At 37.6% G+C, this 24,538-nt stretch overlaps 1 protein-coding gene and 1 pseudogene across 3 annotated transcripts in view; one reads left to right on the top strand and one right to left on the bottom strand.

Annotated features, from left to right (window-relative positions):
* The window catches only part of PAPPA2 (pappalysin 2), a 376,815-nt gene that overhangs the window by 214,790 nt on the left and 137,487 nt on the right, over positions 1-24,538 (bottom strand). The gene's annotated exons all lie outside the window — the stretch shown is intronic.
* On the top strand, positions 11,396-11,895 carry LOC105711799 (protein tyrosine phosphatase type IVA 1-like; annotated as a pseudogene).

The following is a 24,538-nucleotide window of genomic DNA, read 5'->3' as shown; positions in this document are numbered from 1 at the left end:
GTATGTTTTATAGAGGCTGAGGACTATTTGTTTATTTACTGTTTCATTGCTTCACTTTAACATTTATCGAAAGCTTGTCACATGTCAGGCAGAGCATTAGATGCTAGTGAGATACAGATGAACGAGACATGAAGTCTAATCTGGAAGAATGTGTGTCCTAGTGCTAGGAAAGTAGCACCTTTCCAGTTTGCCAAAATGACAGTCCTTCTCTGCCTTCCTCACTCTTTCTAGCTGGAGACTCTGACACTCTCCTCTTGTCTTCTTTCGCTCTTCAGTTTCTAAGTTAACTATATGAGCAGGAGTTTCTTTAGTAGGGTGGAATTAATGATGCTGTCAGACTCAGTGTCAAGCAGGTCAGAGTGAGTCCTGGCTTTCTTGCTCCTGTGATATTGACCAAGTCTACTGGCCAATTTCCTTACCTAACACTGGCCTTGAACTCCATCTCACAGCTGGATTGCCTACAGACAACAGTGCTGCTTTGATCTGAATAACCTTCTAAAATGTAGACCCCAGATATCTTCCCTGTGTGGAGGAACTCCAGAAGACTCAGAGCCCCTTATTCACAGTGTCCTTGGCTGTTTATTGCTGTTGCCCACCCACTTATATATCCACTGAGTACTCTCCTGCCTGACCTCCTGGGGATCTGTCCCGCAACCTGGTTAACTTGCTGTCCCAGCCCTGCCAAGTTCTCTTTCTCTTCACCTTTCTCCTGAATGGTTCCAATAGACTTTGCTCCCAAACCTCCTAAAATCAGTCCAACAATGAAATAAATACAACAATAGAGGTGCCTACAGAGTGATATGAAAGCACAGAGGTAGGACTGGGATGGGGATAGGAGTGGAAGGAATATTTAAGATGGGTCTTAATAAGTTTATCAAACAGAAGAGAAAAACAGCTGGTAGAAATGACTTCCTCAAAACATAAAAATGGGAAGTAGCCTGATGTGTCTGGAAAATAATGAGAAGTTTTTTTCATTTAGAGAATGATGAGAGATGAGAGTCGAATGATAGATAAGAGGAAAATGAAGAAAGACCTTAAATATCTTGCTAACAAAAAAGGTGCCAAAATTGGCATATATTTAATGTAGTCTGATCACGCACACAAAAAAAATGATGCTATCACTGACCTGAAACAATGTAATGCATTCTGCTATTTGGGAATTAGTGTTCATTCACTCTTGTGATTTATAAGACTTAGTTTTGAAGGAACTCTGAAACCCTGTAGTACTACTTCAGTCATCCACACTATTTCTTCGGGCAGGTGCTAGAAACAAGCAGAGCACCTGCCCAGATGCACAGCAATTTTAATGGGTGTATTTAAGGACATAACATAAAGGAAGGAACATAGGAGATGCTCAGTGAAGTACTGGTGAATGTATTTACATTGATTCAAACAAAAATCTGATCCCTTGAGAAGTCTCCCAAGAATTCTGTATATTTTATTTTATTCATTTGAGTGCCAGGACAGCTATCTCTCCTGTTCCCCATAGGATATACAGCTGTTAGCCTGGATAACATAACAAAACCCCATCTCTACAAAAAATAAAAAAATTAGCTGAGCATGGTGGCATGCACCTGTAGCCCAGCTACTTGGGGGGCTGAGGCAGGAGGATCACTTGATTCTGGGAGGTAGAGGTTTTAGTGGGCTGTGTTCACACCACTGCACTCCAGCCTGAGTGACAAAGTGAGTCCTTATAGAAAGAAAAAAAGAAAAGAAAAGAAAAAGGGAAGGAAGGGAGGGAGGGAGGGAGGGAGTGAGGAAGGAAGGAAGGAAGAGAAAGAAAGAGAGAAAATGCAGAATGCAGAAGGGATGTCTTTACTAGGGACAGTTCAAAGTGAAAGGAGGACTAGTTGTTTGTATGCCTCAACTATGAGTTTGACTCTAATGCTTCCTGGCATTGCTAAAGTTTTCACTATTCATTTCAATGGTCTCCTGACTTTCAGAAACTCTTTACTGGCCAAAGAGCCATGTGGCAACAGTAAATCATCAGAAACACACATGGAACTGTTCACCTCTCTGAATTAAAGATACACTGACTTATGGGACCAAAAGGACTTTGTTCAGAGCAGAATGAGAAAGGGAAAAACATTACGCCAGAAACTGGGAATAAAAAATGGAATAAAAATGGAAGTTCTTGGGACAGTTGTAGAATGATTATAATAAAAATAAATGGAATGAAATATCTTGAGCTGTTAGTCAGTGACTTTCCTTACCATTTGCTATGGTCTTAATGTGTCTTTCCAAAATTCCTGGGTTGAAATCTAATTCCCAATGGGATAGTTTTAAAAGGTAGGGCTTTAAAGAAGTTATTAAGTTTTGAGGGTACTTCCTTATGAATGGGATTAGTGCCCTTATAAAAGAGGCTCAAAGGACTGCCTTTCCCCTTTCTCCATGCAAAGACAAAGGTACCATCTTTGAGGAAAAGGTCCTCACCAGACACTGAATCCACCGACACTTTGAACTTCCTAGCCTCTAGTACTTTAAATGATAAATTTCTATTGTTTATAAATTACTCAGTCTAATGTATTTTGTTGTAGCAGCCCAAATGGGTGAAGACACCATTTTATCCCATGTTTATTTCCCTTGGACTTAAATGGACAAAACTGGAGTTGATTAGAGCTGCATGATTTTGGGAGTCCCACTATATTGTACTAAGCATGTAATGTTTTACCAATTCTATACCTCAGCTGTGCTCAAAGTCAGCATTCTAACCTCAGAAAGAGCCTTGTATTCTTATGGCTTACCATTATTAAGTTAGAAATGGCATTTGCTTCAAGAGACCTTGATCTCAAACAAGAGGAAAACCAGCTAGTAAGTGACCTCAGTGGACAGTCGGTGGCCTAAGCTGATCATTCTAGGGCCCATTAAATCTTTAGAGATCATTCTTGGCCTCCGTAGATCACAGTTTTTATATTCATACCTTCAACAAGGTATGAATTTAGCACAAATTTAGCACAAATTTGTTGAGTACCTACAATGTTCTGTATGCTATATTATCCTAGCAAACTGTGAGAGATTCAGGTTGTTTCCTCCGTCATATGAGGATAAAACTATAAACACCTCTATGCAAATAAACTACAAGATCTAGAAGAAATAGATAATCCCTGGACATATACATCTTCTCAAGACTAAACCAGGAAGAAGTTGAATCCCTGAATAAACCAATAACAACTTCTGAAATTGAGGCAGTAATTAATAGCCTACCAACCAAGAAAAGCCCAAGACAAGAGAGATTCACAGCCGAATTCTACCAGAGGTACAAAGAGAAGCTGGTACCATTCCTTCTGAAACTATTCCAAACAACAGAAAAAGAGGGAATCCTCCCTAACTCATTTTAGGAGGCCAGCATCATCCTGATACCAAAACCTGGCAAAGACACAACAAAAAAAGAAAATTTCAGGCCAATATCTCTGATGAACATCAATGCAAAAATTCTCAATAAAATCCTGGCAAACTGAATCCAGCAGCACATCAAAAAGCTTGTCCACCATGATCAAGTCGGCCTCATTCCTGGGATGCAAGGCTGTTTCAACATACACAAATCAATAAACATAATCCATCACATAAACAGAACCAATGACAAAAACCATATGATTATCTCAATAGATGCAGGAAAGGTCTTTGATAAAATTCAACAGCGCTTCATGCTAAAAACTCTCCATAAACTAGGTATAGATGGAACATAAAATAATAATAAGCTCAAAATAATAAGAGCTATTTATGACAAACCCACAACCAATATCATACTGAATGAGCAAAAGCTGGAAGCATTCCCTCTGAAAATTGGTACAAGACAAGGATGCCCTCTCTCACCAGTCCTATTCAACATAGTATTGGAAGTTCTGGCCAGGGCAATCAGGCAAGAGAAAGAAATAAAGGGTATTCAAATAGGAAAAGAGGAAGTCAAACTGTCTATGTTTGCATATGTCATGATTGTATATTTAGAAGTCTCAGCCCAAAATCTTAAGCTGATAAACAATGTCAGCAAAGTCTCAGGATACAAAATCAATGTGCAAAAATCACAAGTATTCCTATACACCAATAATAGACAAACAGAACCAAATCACAAGTGAACTCCCATTCACAATTGCTACACAAATAAAATACCTAGGAATATAACTTACAAGGGATGTGAAGGACCTCTTCAAGGAGAACTACAAACCACTGCTCAAGGAAATAAAAGACGACACAAACAAATGAAAAAACATTCCATTCTCATGGACAGGAAGCATCAATATTGTGAAAATGGCCATACTGCACAAAGTAATTCATAGATTCAATGTTATCCCCATCAAGCTACCATTGACTTTCTTCACAGAATTGGAAAAAACTACTTTAAATTTCATATGGAACCCAAAAAAGCCTGTATAGCCATGACAATCCTAAGCAAAAAGAAAAAAGCTGGAGGCATCATGTTACCTGACTTCAAACTATACTACAAGGCTACAGTAACCAAAACGGCATGGTACCAGTACCAAAACAGAGATACAGACCAATGGAACAGAACAGAGATCTCAGAAATAATGCCACACATCTACAACCATCTTATCTTTGACAAACCTGACAAAAACAAGCAATGGGGAAAGGATTTCCTATTTAATAAATGGTGTTGGGAAAACTGGCTAGCCATGTGTAGAAAACTGAAACTGTACCCCTTCCTTATATCTTATACAAAAATTAACTCAAAATGGATTAAAGACTTAAACCTAAGACCCAAAACCACAAAAGTTCTAGAAGAAAACCCAGGCAATACCATTCTGGACATAGGGATGGGCAAAGTCTTCATGACTAAAACACCAAAAGCAATGGCAATAAAAGCCAAAATTGACCAATGAGATAACTAAACTAAAGAGCTTCTACACAGCAAAAGAAACTATCATCAGAGTGAACAGGCAACCTACAGAATGGGAGAAAATTTTTCCAATCTATCCATCTGACAAAGGGCTAATATCCAGAATCTACAAGGAACTTAAACAAATTTACAAGAATAAAATACCCCAACAAAAAGTGGGTGAAGGATAGGAATAGACACTTCTCAAAAGAAGACATTTATGCAGCTAACAAACATGAAAAAAAGCTCATCATCATCAGTCATTAGAGAAATGCAAATCAAAACTACACTGAGAGGCCATCTCATGGCAGTTAGAATGGCAATCATTAAAAAGTCAGGAAACAACAGATGCTAGAGAGGATGTGGAGAAATAGGAACGCTTTTATACTGTTGATCAGAGTGTAAATTAGTTCAACCATTGTGGAAGACAGTGTAGCGATTCCTCAAGGATCTAGAACTAGAAATACCATTTGATCCAGCAATCCCATTACTGGATCTATTTCTAAAGGATTATAAATCACTTTACTATAAACACACATGCACACATATATTGCAGCACTATTCACAAAGACATGGAAGCAACCCAAATGCCCATCAATGATGGACTGGATGAAGAAAATGTGGCACATATACATTTTGGAATACTATGCAGCCATAAAAAAGATGAATTCATGTCCTTTGCAGGGACATAGATGAAGCTGGAAACCGTCATTCTCAGCAAACTAACACAGGAATAGAAAACAAAACATCATATGTTCTGACTCATAAGTGGGTGTTGAACAATGAGAACACATGGACACAGGGAGGGGAACATCACACATGGGAGCCTGTCGGGGGGTGGAGGCTAGATGAGGGATAGCATTAGGAGAAATACCTCATGAAGATGATGGATTGCCGGGTACAGCAAACCACCATGGCACACCTATGTAACAAACCTGCATGTTCTGCACATGTATTCTAGAACTTCAAGTATAATTTAAAATAAGAGAGATTAAAGAAGATGAAAAAAACTAATTTCTCAGTATAAAAATAAAAAGTTAAAATACATGTAAAATATTTACCTCAGTGCTTGACACAAAAATTAGGACTAATATTATTTCTTTCATTTCGGGCAGTACAAAGATAAACTAGCACACTTCTCTTCCCTCAGGGAACTCACTGTAAATGTTGGCTGAATTCACTCCAGTGTCTCAGAAGCACTATGAAATGGAGACGAACTACCGATAGTTGATCCTTCATGATATCTGCAAGCAGCAACTCCCAATCAGGTCTAATTCTCAGCATTCTGGGCAGAGAACACCATGAGAGCTTTCTCCTGCATGTGTTCTAAACCCTAACTCTACCACCCTTAATAGATGTTAAGTTTAAAAAAAAAACTGTGAAATATTTTAAATTTAAGCATAATTGATTAATGAGAACACCACAAAGGTGCTGTCAAGTAATAATAAATATAAATAAAAGCTCTGGCCAAAGACATGCTATCATTCATATAAAGTGTTCTAATTACTATTATTTTTTTAAAAGAAATACAGTGAGAGCAATGTTTCCTGGCATTTGGGGGTGGTGTGTTCACTAGAGGCAGTTACTGTAACAGATAGGCCACTGAAACTGATCAACTCCTCACTGACAGAGCAGGTGCCTCACAGGAGTTGCTTGTGCCAAAAAAAAAAATTGTTACTGTCAACTGGTCATTTCTAGTTTTGAATGAAATTTCAATCTTTACTTCTAAGAAACTGGTTTGTCAAAAACAACTGCCACTTCCTTCTTTCTTTGTTTCATATTGTTTCTTAAATAAGGCCTGGTGTGCTCAATTACTTGGAGAAGTGAAGTCTTATGGGAAAGTTTGGATAGAAGCTACTGGAGGTGTCAGTCATTACAAGTGGATTAGAGAGCCAGGGTGCCAAGGGGGATGACAGTGAGAACAACAGCTTTGGCCAGTAGGTAGGATGTTCCCCCCTTGTCTATCACTGTGCCCAAGGCCAAATCTGAGTTTCTTAATGAGCACATCACATCCTTTCTGATTTGGGGCTTGTCATCTTTCATTATAAAAATGCTTGCTGGATTAAAAAAAAATAAAACAATGACTTAGTCTGGGAATATCTCAGAAGACCCCAAGTAGCTTTCCGATCAATGATTACCAGATGTCCTCAATCTCAGAAGAACAGTTTAAGTTATTAACATATTCATGAAGCAACATTTCTACCTGTTATGAATATATAGGTGATGCTTCCTTTCAGTCTTTTCAACAACTCCTTCTGGCTGGGCTTTTCTATTGCTGCTGTCTTCTCTCACTTACAAGCCACTCTTTTGCCCACCTACCTTGATCCCTCTCTGTGGAAAATTTTACCTCTTTGCTGGTATCTCTGGCATCTCTATACCTGAAGGCAGAATGTACCTTTAGTATAGACTCCATAAAAATATTATTATACCTTTATTAGGAAAATGTGGAAAAGGAAAAATCAAGTAATGTTTATCTTGAGACAATATACATAAATTTTGAATGCAAACAAAAAATTTTACTTTTTATACTCAGCTAAGTCACTCCCAGATTTTTGACCTCAGAAACTGTAAGATAATAAAGATTTGTTGTTTTAAGCTACAATTTTTCATTATTCAGCAACAGATAACTATTATCTGATGAGACAGATTAATTTAAAAGTTGGGAAACTCAAGCTCTGAGGCAAGTAACTATTTTTGTAAATGTTTAATTGGAACACAGTCATATCCATTCATTTACATATTGTCTGTGACTGCTTTCACATTACAACAATAAGTTTAAGTGGTTGTGACAGAAACTGTAAGGTCTACAAAGGCTACATTATTTACTATTAGTTCTTGATTGATAAAATATAGAATTATAGAAGAAATGTGATTTGAAATGTCTATACTATTAATTTGAAAGAGGAATCTCACAAATATATTTTCCTTTTTTGCAGATTAAATAACTGTGACTTTAAGAAGTAGGTGGCCTAAATGGCATCATATAACTAATAGCAAAGCTGGACAAGAAATCCAAGTTCTCTATGGTCTAAGTGTTTGTGTCTCTTCCCATCTCTGAAAAAATAAATTATATGTCAAAATCCGAATGCCCAAAGTGATGGTCATTAGGAGGTGGGGACTTGGAAAGGTGATTAGATCATGAAGGCACAACCTTCATGAATGAAATTAGCGCTTTAATAAAAGATACTCAAGACAGACCCCTCCTACCATTCCCCATGTGAGAACATGGCAAGAAGGTGCCATCTATAAGCCAGAAAGCAGATGATCACCAGACACTAAGTTTACTAGTGCACTGGTCTTGGACTTCCCAGCCTCTGAAACTATGACAAATAAATGTCTGTGGTTTATAAGCCACCTATATTATGATAGTTTGTCACAGCAGCCTAAATGGACTATTACATCTACCTCCCAATTCAGCGGTTTCTTCAATGCACACTATCTTCCCTAAGATAAGGCATCAAAATCAATGTATTTTTTCATCACAAGTCTACTGAGTTACTTTAAGTAAGTCACTGCAGGCCCCTTTACTCAATTTCCTGGTGCAGTATGGTAGTATCACTAATGTGTTACCAACTTCTTGATGGATAACCATATTACTTGATATATTTAAGTTCATTCAAAAGTATATGAAAAAGAAAAAATGACATATTACAGAAAAACCCATAGAAAAGGTCACCTAGCACTAAGAAGAGTTATTCAATTTATTATTTTTACTCTTGTTCAGAGATTTAATAATTGAAAGTGGTAAGCCGAACATGTACACTTATTTTCAAAAATTACCTGCTGAATTATGTATAAACCCTTTTATAAGAGAAAGCAAATAAACAGCACCATTTCAACTTCCTGTGTCCAGAGTCGACATTGTTAATCAAATACAGCATTCTTACCCACTGAATCAGGTTACAGTCTCAGAATAATTCTCAATATCACGTTTCAGGAAACTATCATCGTTCAGTCAAAATTGGCACCTGACTTAAAACTTATGCACTTTCTCTGACACAGAGAACACCTTGCCATACAGTAGCCTTTTTACAGCATGTGTAGATATATGTTGGTTTTAGATTTCTTTTTAAAATTGATTGGCTACTTATTTACTGAAAAAATTTAACTTCAATCTGTTTAAGGCAGCTCCAAGGCACACATGTGAAACACAGTACTAATGGGACACTGTATTTGGGAAAGGATTTGGGATTCTGGTTTAAATTCACTGCAAGGTTTAGTTTAAATGCAACTTACTCCATGAACCTTTCCCTGATGTATGAAGTATGTCCTGGTTTACCTGGCTGATACCAGTTAGTTTCTCTTATCCTGCTATAATTAGTGACCATACCCCCTTTTACTCTCAGTGCTGTCCCAGTCTGTATGAAAAATTAAATGGCTATCCTATTGATGACCCAATTTGGAAGAAGCCTCTTTTATCTCTAAAATCCCTATAATACTTAATGGCTCAAATGTGACAAATGATTTATCTTGTATAATAACTACTTCTAGTTATAATTTATCCTCCCACAACCCACTTTCCAGTCTGGATTACAAACACTTTGAGGAAAGTTGCATTTTACTATTCATGGTATCTAAAATAGAGACACAATGGACACAAATCTCATTACTTTTTTGATCCTAGTGCCTCACACATACTAAACTCAAAGAGACAACTTGCTGAATTAATAAATACTTGAGACTGTAAACTCTTTTACAGTTATAACTAACCTCATTCATCTTGATAAACCTCACAGAGGCACAGGGCTTTGGACATTATCTGTGTTTACAAAATTGTTTGAACGAATGAACAAATACACACAGTACAATTTTTCTCATGTTGTCCTTTATAACACTATAGAGAAATAAACTGGCAAAAGCTAATTAATTAAAATATCAACTAACATGTACCAAACAAGAGTAGCATCTTTTCTTACTCTCAGTTCACTTAAGTGGTTGACTGAAATACAATTCAGTCTCTTTGTCTGAGTATTTTGGTATGCTAATTAAGAAGCATTGGGTCAATGGTGGCCCATCTCTGAAAATAATACATAGATCTGATGACCTCTGAAGTCTTCGGTGACACATCTGGGAAAGCTGTTCTGACAAAATGGGACTCAGAATATGAACTATGCCTGGAGGTCATAAAATTCAGTCTATAGTGGTCAACTTCAAGGTTTAGCTTAATATCAAAATATCCAACATTCCAAAATGGAAAAAACTAAGGCTAAGAGGCCACACTAATCAGTACTTACTGGGGTCAGACACATCCTGGGAATTGTCTTTCATGATGCAACTTAACTACGTTCCTCAAATTCCAGCTTTCATACTTAGCATGTCATCTAGCATGCTCCAAACATCACTCTCATAGCTCCAAAAACATTATTTACAGGCCTCAACCTTTCTTTGCTGAGCACAGTTTAGGTCAGCTTAAATTTTCAGACAAGTCATTTCAACCAATAAGATGTCCTGATTCCCAAAGAAGTATTTTTTCAATTTCCTATGGAGTTTACTTGGACTTGGAACCTTTCCCATGCACCACAGTTTACTCAAAAACTGATCTAATCCAGCAATCCCACTACTGGGTACCTCCCAAAGGAAAAGAAGTCATTATATTAAAAAAGATGTTTGTGCACACATGTTTATAAGAGCACAATTGCAAACAATGGAACCAGCCTAAATGCTTATCAACCAATGAGTGGATAAAGAAAATGTGGTATATATATACACCATGGAATGACACTCAGGCATAAAAAGAAATGAAGTAATAGCACTCACAGCAACCTGGATGGAGATAGAGGCCATTATTCTAAGTGAAGTAATTCAGGAATGAAAAACTAAATATCACAGCTAAGCCATGAGGGCATAAAGGCATAAGAATGATATAATAGACTTTGAGGACTCAGGGCATGAGAGACAAAAGACTACACATTGTGTATAGTGTACACTGCTCATGGGATGGGTGCACAAAATCTCAGAAATCACCACTGAAGAACTTGTCCGTGGCATCGCCACCACTGCCACTCAGCCACGACCACGGCTACCTCCTGCCCTGCAACTGCCACCACTGCCTGTGTTGCCACTGCCTCGACCAGCTGTGTGATTAGGCCACAATCTTCAATGAATAAATATATTCCTCAGTTCCGTGGTGTTCTTGATCAACATTTATGGAGTTTCTGAAGGGCAGTGGAGATTACTGCCAGGCACAGCCCAACCTCTATGCAGAGAAGTGAACTGCAGAAACTGATTACTACTCCACCAAGAAGCCCCCATAAGAGGGGTTATCCTGGATACAGAAGTGTTGAGTTGAAATTCACAGAGCATTTTATAAGAGTTCTGACCTAGATGGGGTAAACCTCAGTGCACTTCTTCTGTTACCTCAGTATTACTGGATTGAAGAAATGCTGCTTGTTGTTAGGAGGTTCATTTCATTTGCCATTACTTACAACTTTATACTCAAAGCACTGAGAATTTCAAGTGGAGTGTATTGAAGTAGACTTCAGTTTCTTTGTATCATTTCTGTGTTCAATTTTTTAAATTATTTCATAAACCTGAAAGTTTTTTAAATAAATTAATATGGCTTGAATGAACCGCCCAGCTCCTGTGGAAGTCACATACAAGAACATGAGATTTCTTATTACATGCAATCCAACCAATGTGACCTGAAACAAATTTATAGAGGAGCTTCAGAAGTATGGACTTACCACAAGAGTAAGAGTGTGTGAAGCAACTTATGGCACTACTCTTACGGAGAAAGAAGGTATCCATGTTTTCGACTGGCCTTTTGATGATGGTGCACCACCATCCAACCAGATTGTTAATAACTGACTGGTTAAGTTTTGTGAAGAACCTGGTTGTTCTATTGCTGTTCACTGCATTTCAGGCCTTGGGGTAGCTCCAGCACTTGTTGCCCTAGCATTAATTGAAGGTGGAATGAAAGATGAAGATGCAGTACAATTCACAAGACAAAGGCGGCATGGAGCTTTTAACAGCAAGCAACTTTTGTATTTGGAGAAGTATCACCCTAAATGCGGCTGCACTTCAAAGAGTCCAACGGTCATAGAAACAACTGCTGCATTCAATAAAACTGGGGCGTCTAATGCTATTGGAAGTGGAACTTGAGATAGGACCTAATTTGTTATACATATTAGCCAACATGTTGGCTTATGAGTATGTCTAATGAAGCTTCCATAGGAGTATTGAAAGACAGTTTTATCAGGTCACAAGATAGACAGATTTGGCAACCTCTGTGTTTGGGTTACATTCAACCTATTTGGACACTTGGCAAAAGATTCTTGCTGTCAGCATATGAAATGTGCTTGTCATTTGTACCAACTGACCTTTCCCAAAATCAGGCAGTATTGAGTTATGACTTGTTTAAATCTATTCCCACACCAGAATCTTATGAATACATAGAAATTTAGGAAGATTAGGTGCCAAAATACCCAGCACAATACTTGCAAACTTTTAGTACCATACAAAACTAAAATCCCAGGAACTATGAACACTCTAGACCTTATGTGGTTTATTCCTTCAATCATTTCAAACATTGAATACAGGGTGGCCAGGCGTGGTGGCTCATGCCTGTAATCCCAGCACTTTGGGAGGCTGAGGCGGGTGGATCATGAGATCAGGAGTTCAAGACCTGCCTAACCAACATGGTGAAACCCGCCTCTACTAAAAATACAAAAATTAGCCGGGTGTAGTGGCACGTGCCTGTAATTCCAGCTACTCAGGAGGCTGAGGCAGGAGAATCATTTGAATCCTGAAGACAGAGGTTGCAGTGAACCGAGATCGTTTCACTGCACTCCAGCCTGGGTGACAGAGCGAGACTCTGTCTCAAAAACAAACAAACAAACAAAAGGGTTAGGGCCTACATGGCTATTTGCCTTGGTCACTTTATGTTACCTCTGACTACATTCATACCAGTATATATCAGGTTTGCTTAACCACTGATTTTTTTTATCAAGTTTTACAGTGATTAATGTATTTCTATAAATCTCACTTTGCGCTGTTATAAAAAACCTCCGTTTTGAAAATCTACATTGTACAGAAGCACATGTCTTCAATGTGTCCAGACCAAGAAAGAAAAGCATTACAGTTAATTTAATGTTTACACTCTGAGGTGCAACTTAAGAGGGAGAGCCTGAGAAAAGAATGGAAGAGGGCTATTAATTATTTTCAGCAAAATGTATCCTTTGTCTTATGCAGAACATGTAGAATATACTCTTTAATTTAGAAAAATATTTTTTTAAGGTAGACATACTTGGTTATTGCAATCATAAACTTACTGAAATTCTTGTGATTTTTTTCCATACTTATCAGAAGTTATCAACTTATTTTTGTCTGAAAGTGTGATTTTCTTTCCTTCTCTTCCCAACCTCTCTTGCAAAAAAAGAAGTGAGTTTCTGCTAACGAATTGAGCAGATATCTAATGTTTTATATGCCTTTTGAGTTGTGTAACTTAATATTTGGATACTTGATAATTTATTTTATTGTGTAATTAATAAAACGGCGATGTGTATTAATGTTAGTTCGACCATGTATTTATACTTTCTGGGGATATGTGGTTATAGTTCTGTGGGAGAAATAATTTGACAGTGTTCACCGGCTTGTAAAAACTTAGTGCGACAGCTTAAACATCTAAATAAATAATGAAATGCAAAGAAGAAAAAAAACTTGTCCATGTAACCAAAAACCACCTGTTCCCCAACAACTGTTGAAATAAAATGAAATAATGGACCAAATCATTAAAACTCATACCTGAAACCCTGCTTAGTCATAATATGAAGTTTCTAGATATCTGAGAAGGCCCTTGCATGAAAACTGACAAGGAGAAAATTAAGGAAGAAACATGATCTCAAATAGTTTGCTTAGTTCCTAGCCAACTTTTCAGGTTTTCATACGTAATAACTGTGATCATTCAATAGGCTTCAAGCAAGGATGACTCAACTCCAGATCCTGCTACAAGACAGTACATGGCCCAATTAAGTTAGCTTCCATATCTCTAGGAAAATGACTAAGTTAGACCCTCCATGGGGCAATAGATGGGTCAATCTGATCTCCATTTGACACTTAGTAAAGGCTGGTAAATCAAGAAGCAAGTTCAAATTGAAGAAAAGAAAAACAAAATGCCTCCTCTCATTCCCCTCTTTCCCCTCACTATCCGACTGCTTTATCTCCCTTACCCTCCCAGCCTGGCTTGTGGGTTGGGTTAGTAGCTTACTCATTCTTCAAAGCAGAATATTGCCTACTCTAGAAAAAGGATATAGCTTTCTCAGCCCACTCATCATTGGAGTTTTTCCTTATTTCCCAGCCTCTCCTGTGGCAATTGCAATGAAGCATGGGTGTATGGCTCTTTGTTCTCTTTAAGTTGGGACTTGCTGGCTGCAAGAAGAGATGCTGTTTGGTCACTAAGCCTGCAGACTCTCTGGGGGCCCCACCATGGACAACCCTGAGCGAGCCCATTCTAACTTCCTGGAAGTCACATTACCCAAAAATTTGACAGGCAGCTCTAGGCTTTACTCTTATTCTGAACTTTTCTTCATACCCTCTTCACATCTGATCATGCTCCTTATTTTTCTCCTTCCCCAGCATTACCTACTCTATTAATGATGATGTAAAACTAGATGGAAAAAAAACTGTGATAAACCTATGGCCACATAGGCAAGGGAGTCTACTAAGAAAGAAATCTATGATTTCAAACTTCTTCTTCTGATCCTCAAAAGATAGCTTTGAGGCTATGGAGTGAAGTGGAAGCATGAAATGAAATGAAGAAACAGAGGCATAGACTTAGACAGTCCTCTGCCTCTTGCCTTAATGCCTTGAGTAGCTAAGTACAGTGCAGTGGGGAAATAGACAAGAGTCAGATGACTGCCCTTTGGATTATCTAATCCAATAATCAACTGGCTCTGTAATTTGAGAGAAACCTCCTCATCGTAAAATAAAACAAAATAATTGAACTAGATGGTCCCCAAGGTCCAGCAGTGATGTTCTGACTCTGAGTGGGCTCATTATGTCTTTCAGAATTTACCTTGGTTGCACCTCCTTAGAGGTTTGCAGCAGCTGGTTTTCAAGTTGCTTTTTTTCCACAATGACTTGTGAAAGAAGGAAATGGAGTTAGACTTACAAGTTTGCTTCACATTTCAGTGCTTGAAGATGGACTGGAAAGAGGCTACTATAAATGATCTCCACTCCCCTCAAGTTTCTGCCCTGCCTGCCAGCAATCTTCTCCCTTCCAAGAGACTACTGCCTTCTTCTTCATCAAGATGATCAAGGCTACCAGGAAAACCTTCCTCTAATCTCTGCCTGCATGCCAACAACTCATAAATCTGCATCTACCCTTCACTCCTTCCTTCCAGTCTCAGAGAAACGTGTGTCCTTTCTTCAGTTTGTGTCTGCCACTAGTGCTTGGATTCTGACTCCCTTCCTCCCTGACCTCCAGAAAAGGGCTACTCTCTTGATTCCTCTTCTTTAAAATTGCCCTGGAATAAAATTATTCCAACCCTTCTAGAAAAGGGCATTGAGGATATAAAGTGGCCCTTTTCTTGTGCTTACAAGCAGATCCAAAACTGATTCTTGTTAAGATATTGGATTTTTACATGTTGTTCAGAACATTGTTCATTACACTACATAGCTTCCTCTATATGTGGTCCCCAGGAGAAATTTCTGTCCAGTATGATTATCTATGGCAGTTGTTCTCTTGAGCAGCTGTTTCTTTACATCTTGGAAATAGAGTAAACAATGTAACTTATCCTACCTCCCTGTTTGTATTGATTCTGGGAAGCTCAGAATTAAATCGGTGGTGTCACTCCAGCAGTCTAATACATGGGCAATCACTTTGTATTGAATCACTGAATCACTTTGTATTGAATCACCGAATTTGCCACTGCTTTAGTCTTTTCTTTCTTTTTTTTTTTTTTTGAGATAGATAGGATCTCACTCTGTCACTCAGGCTGGAGTAAAGAGGTGCAATCTTGGCTCACTGCAACCTCTGCCTCCCAGTTCATGTGATTCTCATGCCTCAGCCACCCAAGTAGTTAGGATTATAGGCATGTGCCACCACACCCAGCTAAGTTTTGGATTTTTAGTAGAGACAGAGTTTCACTGTATTGGCCAAGCTGGTCTTGAACTCCTGGCCTCATGTGATCTGCCCACATCAGCCTTCCAAAATGCTGGGACTAAACGCATGAGTCACCACACCTGGCAAGTCTTTTCTTATGCCTCCTCATTTTCCCATTTTAAATTCATATTATTTTAAATTGTTGTATTATACGGACATATAAAATCCAACTGAAGTCCTACCTGCAAAAAGGTATGCTGTAACTAGCACCTAAACAGATTAATAAATACTTTTCAGAGTCCTTTTATTTAGAAATATGTATCAAAATATATAAGGATTTCTCTAGACATGAAATAAAATTCAGATGAGTTAATGAATGAATGTATACATGAATAGAATAAATGAAAGAAAGTAAAACTATGAAAGGCATTGGAACAAGCCTTAGAAAAAGATTATTGGATTTGAGTTTTATTATAATATTGGTCACAATAAAGTCTTGAAATAAGATAAGCCACTCAAATTTATCTCATAAAGATGCTCTAATAGCTCCCCAAGAATGCTATAGGTAGGAGAGGTTATTACTGCATAGGACATCTTCATTACATATCTTTATCAAAGCCACTTGTGGTGGACTAGGCTGCTAATAGAAGAAAAAAATGTGATTTTATCAATTTACTGACTAAGGAGCTATGATCATGCAGAAAGGTACAGAAATGACAGAATTAGGGGTGATGACTTTTCCCATTATATTAAAATCTATGGAAAAGGGATAGAACAAACTATTGAACAGGATAGTTACATAGAACTATAAGCATTGAGTAAAAGTATCAGGTGCCACATGGAGTTAGTCTGGCTAATTGTCATTTTAGTATTGGATTGTGAATGCCCCATAATGCCACCTTATTTTCACTGTTAATGGCTAGGTCATTGAACAAATGGCAGTTATTATTATGGTTATTATCCTAAATCATCTTATAGATGCCAGATGCCAATTCTCTGTGACATTATGCCCCCGTACAATATACTCTCTCTTCTGGTCTCACTACCCATCTTTCAAGAACAGCCTCAAATCCCATTCCCTCCCAGACTGAGTCCTTCTAGTCGGAAAACACTAATCATATAAATGGTTCTTAGAATGATGATTTTGTCAAACACCGCATGTTCTCACTCAAGGCGGGTGTTGAACAATGGGAACACATGACACAGGGAGGGGAGCACTACACACTGGGGTCTGTTGGGGGGAAATAGGGGATGGATAGCAGGGGGTGGGAGGTTGGGGAGGGATAGCATGGGGAGAAATGCCATATATAGGTGAAGGGGAGGAAGGCAGCAAATCACACTGCCACGTATGCACCTATGCAACAATCTTACATGTTCTTCATATGTACCCCAAAACCTAAAATACAAAAAAAAAAATGATGATTTTGATGACAGTGTGTAGAGTTAATTTTAAGTTAACATGGAGGGAGCGTGGAAGTAGAAAGACAAGTTGGTTAGTTATCACAAAAATTCAGACTTAGGGGGCTAAAGGTAATTAAAGATAGCACTTGGCTTTATTTCACTCGGTATTGCAATTATATGCATACACGTCTGTCTCTCCCACCTGAAATCTGAGGACAAAAATCATAGCCCTAGTGTCTGCTAACTGTGTCTAAATCATAGTAGATACTCAATAAATGTTTATTATAAACTGAATGAGTAAATGAATAAATAGAATGAGATGCAAAAAAAGTCCACTGCGACTCTTTTTAAAATTCTTTTCTATTGGCTCCTCAATAAAGCTGAGGAAAGTGAAAACCCATATTAGAAAGAGAACAGGGCCATTTTACTATCTTAATCATCACCACTCTCCCTCAGACCTTGGATGTGCTCCAGGTTGCTGATGTTCCTCATAAAACCTGCTGCCCAGAACTGTGCACAGATTCCAGACAAAATCTGGCCAGGACTGTGTCTAGCGGGAGTATCTCCTTCAGCAATCTGTACAGCTTCTCCTTTTTAACAAAGCCCAGGATTGTTGGCATATTTTTAATGGCCACATCACACTTTCACTTCACATGAAGCTTATAGCCACCCAATACCCATGATTACTTTTCCCATTGAATGTTGCAAACATAGGTCTCCAACAGCTTGGTTTATACACTTTTTATATCCTAAACTCTAAGCTCATTCCTATAAATCCTGCCCCCTCCCCCACACAACCTTGCAGCATTAGTTCAGCAGGCAATTCCGAGTACCTACTGGATACTGAGCACAGCTAGGAGGCATAGGCATTCCTGAACAGTAAGTCTTCCTGAAAGCAGAATACTGTAGAGAGGACATACTCATTGTACTCAGCTTTATGTTTTTACACTCAAATAGGAAAGAGGCCTCTGAGGGGAGATAGGGCACAGATTCCCTGTGGGGCAGGGTGATTCATGTCTCATGCTTTCTGCCTCATGATGAATCCTTATTACTATATAAGGTATGATCCTGCCCTTGTAAACTTCTTTGCTGAGATAATTACCTTTTTCACCTCTCCTCTTCAATCACCTTAACACCTTCTTGAGAATATCCACCATCTCTTCAAACTCACCACTGAATCCAATTCAATGTCTCGCCAAACACTTCCTCTTATGAAATATCTTTAAGTCACAAGGCACTTTCAACAAGCAGTATCTCATGTGAATTTCACAATATCCCTCTGAGGTAGACAGAGGAGTTAGCCACTTCTTTACATACCCTCCACAAATACCACTCTACCACTTATGGCCCTCTGCTGCCCAAGCCCTGGAAGCTTCACAGCTCATTCAGAGTGAAGTTAAAATCCATACAATGGCCTCACGGACTCTACATAACCTGTCTCTTCCAACTACTCTCTGCCTAACTCATTCAGTCCCGCCGTGCCAGCTCCTTCCTGTTTCCTCGGACTGGAATAAATCTAGATTCCATGTGGTTCACTTCCTTGCTTCCTTCAGATAACTGCTCGAATATCATCTTTTCAGTAAGGCTTTCTATGGATACACTTTACTCTACTTCCACAGCAAGTACTCTGTTTCCCTGATTCTGATGAATTTCTTTCTCTAGCACTTACCACTGTTTGGCATATGATGTACACACTTGTGTATTCATTGCCTGTCTTACAGTTCACAGACTGTAAGCTCCATAAGAGAAGAAAAATTTCTTTTCACTGCAGTATACCACACGGCACTACAATGCCTAAAACGGTGCCTGGCCTAGAATAGGTACTAAATTAACATTGTTGAATATGCATGAATGAGTATGAATGAGAAAATAATTAAATTATGTGACTAGACTGGAGCAAAAACTGTAATCTAATTCTTCTCATTTCTAGTTTCATATTTCTTTTCACTGTGCTCAAATAATTTTCCTAATCATTTACAACGTACTATGCTTTTCTATCTAGATTACTATAGAAACTTACTAACACATCTTCCTGCCTCTAGTCTCCCTAGTTCATAACATTGATTCTGGATACTGCCTCCAGATTAGTTTTCCAAATAATTACTCAAATATTCAATATTCAATGGCTTAAGACTTCTGTTTCCAGTATAAAGAGTTTAGAAGCTCTGATCATCCCTCCAGTGAAAACAACTAAAATCAGTGAATAATATACAAAAATAAATTTTAAATGCATTGTAAAGCTGGACAGAAATTAAAGAATATCATCAGACTCTACATACAATGTAAAAAGAGGAATCCAGAAAATAAACATTTTCTGAAGCCACTGACTTATTTGTGGGCTCTCCCTATTTCTAATGCCCAGGAACTTATTTGACAGCCTTTTGAGAATCTTGGATACAAAACAAAATGTAGGGCTTATCAAGGTAGGGTGTTTGATAAGAAAGCCAACATAAAGCTGGAATTCCCAAGGACTGCACTGTCAATAAAACAAAGTACCAAAAATATTAAAAATTTAAAAGCCCACTTTATCAAGAGGTACAGCAAGAAAACCTGTATTCTTTGGCCTTGACTAAATATACAGGGGAAAACCTCCCCTAAGAATTGTAACTACGAGCCAAATATCACAGATTTGCACCTCAAATTCATAAGATGGTATGGTCTAAAAAAATTCATGCCAATAATATATTTTAAAGTAGTTTTATATTGGTAGTATCCTAGGCAATTGCCAGAAGTAATAAAGCACATATTTAATTCAGACTGGAAAGAAATTGTTTTAGAAAGAAAGATAAAGTTTTAGGGAACATGGGCTCACAATCAAAAATCATAAAGCACACATGAAGAAACAAAACACTGTGAGGAAGAGCAAGCAGTAATGCCAAATAACAGAATCAGAGCAGCTAATGTAAAATATTTTTAAATGTTTAATGTTTTTAGCTTTTTCTTTTGAAATAAATTGTAGATTCGCATGCACTTGTAAGAAATACTACAGAGTAGTCTTGTATACACTTTACCTGATTTCCTTCAATGATGACATCTTGAAACACTATAATACAATATCACAACCAGGATACTGACATTGATGCAATCCTTAATCTTGTTCAAATTTCCCAGTTTCACTCATACTTGTTTGTGGGTGCTTTTATTATTTGTGTAAGTTAATGTAGCCACCACTTCAACATATTTTGAAAAATTTAAAAAAGCATATTCAAAGTACTAATTAATAACAAAAATCAATAAAAATGGCTAGGCAGATGTGACAAAGAATTAAATACAACTGATGGAGATTAAAAGTATACTAATAAAAATTATAAGTTTATTGGTGGGTTATAAAAGCCAGTTAGCCAAACCTAAAGAAAGAGTCAACGGGGCAATAAATACAAAAACAGTTATTCAAATACAGCACAGGACAGTCGAGATGTGGAAAAACTGAAGAGACATTAGAGCACTTGGAGAACAGACTGAGAGGTAGTAATATATATTTAATAGAAAGCCCAATAAACCAAAAGTCCAATCCATCAGTGGATGACTGGTATATATACACAATGGAATAATATTCAGCCATAAAAAGGAATGAAATCTGTCATTTGCAGCAACACAAATGAAACTGAAGGTCATATATTAAGTGAAATAACTCAGGCACAGAAAGTCAAATGTTACATGTTCTTACTGTTATGTGGGAGTTGAAAAAGTTGACCTCACAAAGATAGAGAGTAGAATGATAGATACTAGAGGCTAGGAAGTGTGGGTAGGTGGAAGTAGGTATGAAGGAGGTAGGTTAACAGGTACAAATATACAATTAGATAAAAGCTTTAGGTTCTACTGTTCAACAGCAGAGTAGAGTGACTACAGTTAACAAAAATGCATTGCATATTTTAAAGCAGTTTGGAAAGAGCAACTTGAATTGTTCTCAACACATAGAAATGATAAATACTCGCAGTGATGAATATCTCAAAAACCCTGACTTAATCATTACACATTCTACACACGTAAAAAAAATCACATGCACCCAATCAATATGTAAAACGTTAAGTATCAATAAAAATAAATATAAAAATAAAGATAAAACATATATATCTGTTAAAACAGACACATATATATCCATATATCATTTATGGTTCCTAATTGCTTATAGTTCAAATCCCTTAGCCCAACATCTAAGGGCTGTTGTCTAGTATAACTTTTCCAATTTCCTTTCCACTCTTCTCTAAAAAAATTTTCCTCCTTTCAAGGAGTGGCCTTAACATGTTTGCACGTCTGTATTTTGGTTCACGTAATTGACTTTGCCTAACAAACTCTTCCTTCTGCTCTCTAATGTATATATTTTAAGAAACTATCTCTTCTAAAAGTCTTTCCTAATCCCTAAGCTCATAGTAGTTTTCCTTTCCTTCCCCTCATTCTTCAAGAACGTATTCTCTGAAATAATCATTACATAATTAAAATCAACAAATATTTAGTTTTTATCCACTATTAGCTAAATGTTTTGCTGGTGTGTAAGACTGATACTTAACACACAATCTAGAATGGCAGTTGGAAACACAGGCTCTGAAGTCGGAGTTTAACTCCTGTCTGATACTGGATATTGATAGTTATTTGACTATCTAAATTTAAGTATAAACTACATATAATCGAAATATGTACTTTTTGGAGCTATGGTGAGCATTAAATAAAATAATCAATGCAAAATGTTTGTTTCACTGGTATAATTATATAAATTGTGTGTGTGTGTATATATATATAAGATTTTATGTGTGTGTGTACACACACACACACACACATAAAATCTTATATATAATTTTACTGTGAACCAGGTACTTTACTTGAATATCCTGGCATATTTGGGTTCAAAATCTAAATCATGTAATTCCAAGACTAAAATTAACATTAAAATTCTGTGTGAGTTACATCACCAAGAATACTAAGGTCTAAGGTCTAAAGAAAAGGACATTCCCAGAAATTAGACATGTCAGAAGTTTCATCCTCAAGAAGTAAAGATGAAAAAGCACCTCATTCTACTTTGAGTAGAGCTGGCATCAGCTTAGAGAGGGTTGCGGACCTGGAGCCCCGAGGAGCCCTCTGGCTAGCCTGCTCTTTTGGCCACAGCTTCTTAAATCCAAGCCTGGCCAGAAACCTATGACTTCTTAGCTAATATGTAAAGATGAGTAAGGCCAGTTCACATTGACTGTCTTCAGAATTTGAACCAAGATACTGTGAGAGACTGTGGCAACTAGCAATAGAATATATATCTGAAGGGAAAATCTCAATGAGACAAATAAGGAGCCACAGCAAGATGAAGCAATGTTTTAAATTAATGCTATAAGGGAGCAGAAACTATAAGTAATCTAGCAAAGTGCTAACAAGAAATGAATGGTGAGAATGAACTAAGACGTAGAGAAATATGTAGGCTTTGAGAGAGATGGAGTTCCTGACTGTCACAGTCTCTGCAACTCTCTAGCTCCACTTCCAGCCCATATGTAATTTTACAATAAATCCATTTTCTGCAGTTAATGTGAGTAGGTTCCTGCTCCTTACTAAAATGCTTGATAAGGATCTTGCCTCATCTGTAACATCATGTCCAAGAGATCTATGTATTTGCCAGGAGTGTCCTGTATTCCTTTTTTGGAGTCTGGTCTTTCTCTCAGTCACTGACTCCCTAGGTAAAGAGGATTCATGTTGTTAATACTTCCTGGCTATTGTAGCTGACTATTTTTATGCTCATCAAAATTTACTTCGTGTTTCAGGCTTTTGGAGCCACCTGGGGGCACAACTATTCAAATAACAACAAGTTAATGAAGAAAATGGCTTAAAGCCATTCCCTCCTTAGCTAACATGTTCACACTTCCATGAGCATCGTCAGTTAATTTACTTATTTCTGAATGGCGATGCTACCACAGTGATGAGACCGGTAGAAAAGCTTACTAGAGTGTAGATTCTGAATACCCTTCATTTTTCATACATAATAGTATACTCTGCTTATACATTTTCACCCGACTAAAACCCTTGCCCTATATTGTCATTTCCCCATGTCATTGGTTTTCCATTTACATATATAGATTTATATTTATATACCTTAATTCAGTTTTTAAATATCACATGTGTATCAAGAACTATGAACAAAGAAACTAAAGTCTTGTGCAATAGACAGACAAGAATGAGAAGTTACAGTATGGTATGATTAAGATGTATTTAAGCAGGGGTTGGCAATTTGTTTCATAAAGGGCCAGATAGTAAATATTTTAGGCTTTGTGGGCCACGTGGTCTTTAACTGCAAAACTCTGCCACATGAAAGCAGCCATAGACAATATGTAAACAAGTAAGTGCAACTGTATTCCAAAATAATTTTATTTACAAAAACATGTGGTAGTCCAGATTTGGTCCATGGTTCATAGTTTGCCAACCACTGTATTAGACTAAGAACATTCCTTTCTTTAACAATTATTTATTGAATGCTTAGTCTGTTCCTGTTCTAGGTGCTAGAGTATAATAGTTACCCAAACATATAAAAACCCCTTCCCTGGTAGAATTTCCTTTCTAGTAGAGAAGATGAATATTAAGCAAAATAAACAAAATAAAATGTTTGCGACAAATTCTAAAAGGAAAAATAAAGCAGGGGAAGAAACCATAAAGAGCCAAGGGAGTGTGTATGGTGTTACATGAGGTCTCCAGGGGCAGTCTCACCTAGAAAGTGACTTTGAAAAAAGACCAGAAGAAAGTGGGATAGTTAGCCATGAAGAAATCTGGAGGAAGAATATTCCAGAAAAGTGAAAAGTCACTAAAAATGTCATGCAATAGGAGTATGTCTGGCAAATCAGAAGTCCAGTGTGGTCCGAGTGCAATAAGGAGCATGGTAAAAGGTGAGGCCATAGAAATGACTGATGCTATATGACCCTATAGATTAGTCATGCTGTTGGCTTTGACTCTGAATAAGCTGGTAAGCTGCTGGAGAATTACGGGGAGAGGAATGACTTGATCTGAGTTATACCCTAATAGAATTACTCTGATTGCTATGTTAAAAATAGACCTGGTGCAACAGTGCAAGGGCAAAGGTTGGAGACCAGTTAAAAGACTATTGTAATAATCCAGGTGAGCGAAGATAGGGACCTGGATTAGGGTGGTGGCTATAGGGAAATGAGAAGTGACACAAATGAGGTAGCTAATTTGCTTTTGAGGACAAGAAAATGCCCCCAAGAAGGAGGAAGGGACATCCTAACTGGGACTTGAAGGATAAGCAGCAGTAATCTAAGTGTTTGGCTCTGGAAATCAGATCC

This window comes from Aotus nancymaae, unplaced genomic scaffold (assembly GCF_030222135.1).
Source record: "Aotus nancymaae isolate 86718 unplaced genomic scaffold, 86718_ANA_hifiasm-v0.15.2.pri h1tg000108l, whole genome shotgun sequence".
Taxonomy (NCBI): domain Eukaryota; kingdom Metazoa; phylum Chordata; class Mammalia; order Primates; family Aotidae; genus Aotus; species Aotus nancymaae.
The sequence above is the reverse complement of the archived record's forward strand: the minus strand, read 5'-3'. Positions and strand labels throughout refer to the sequence as shown.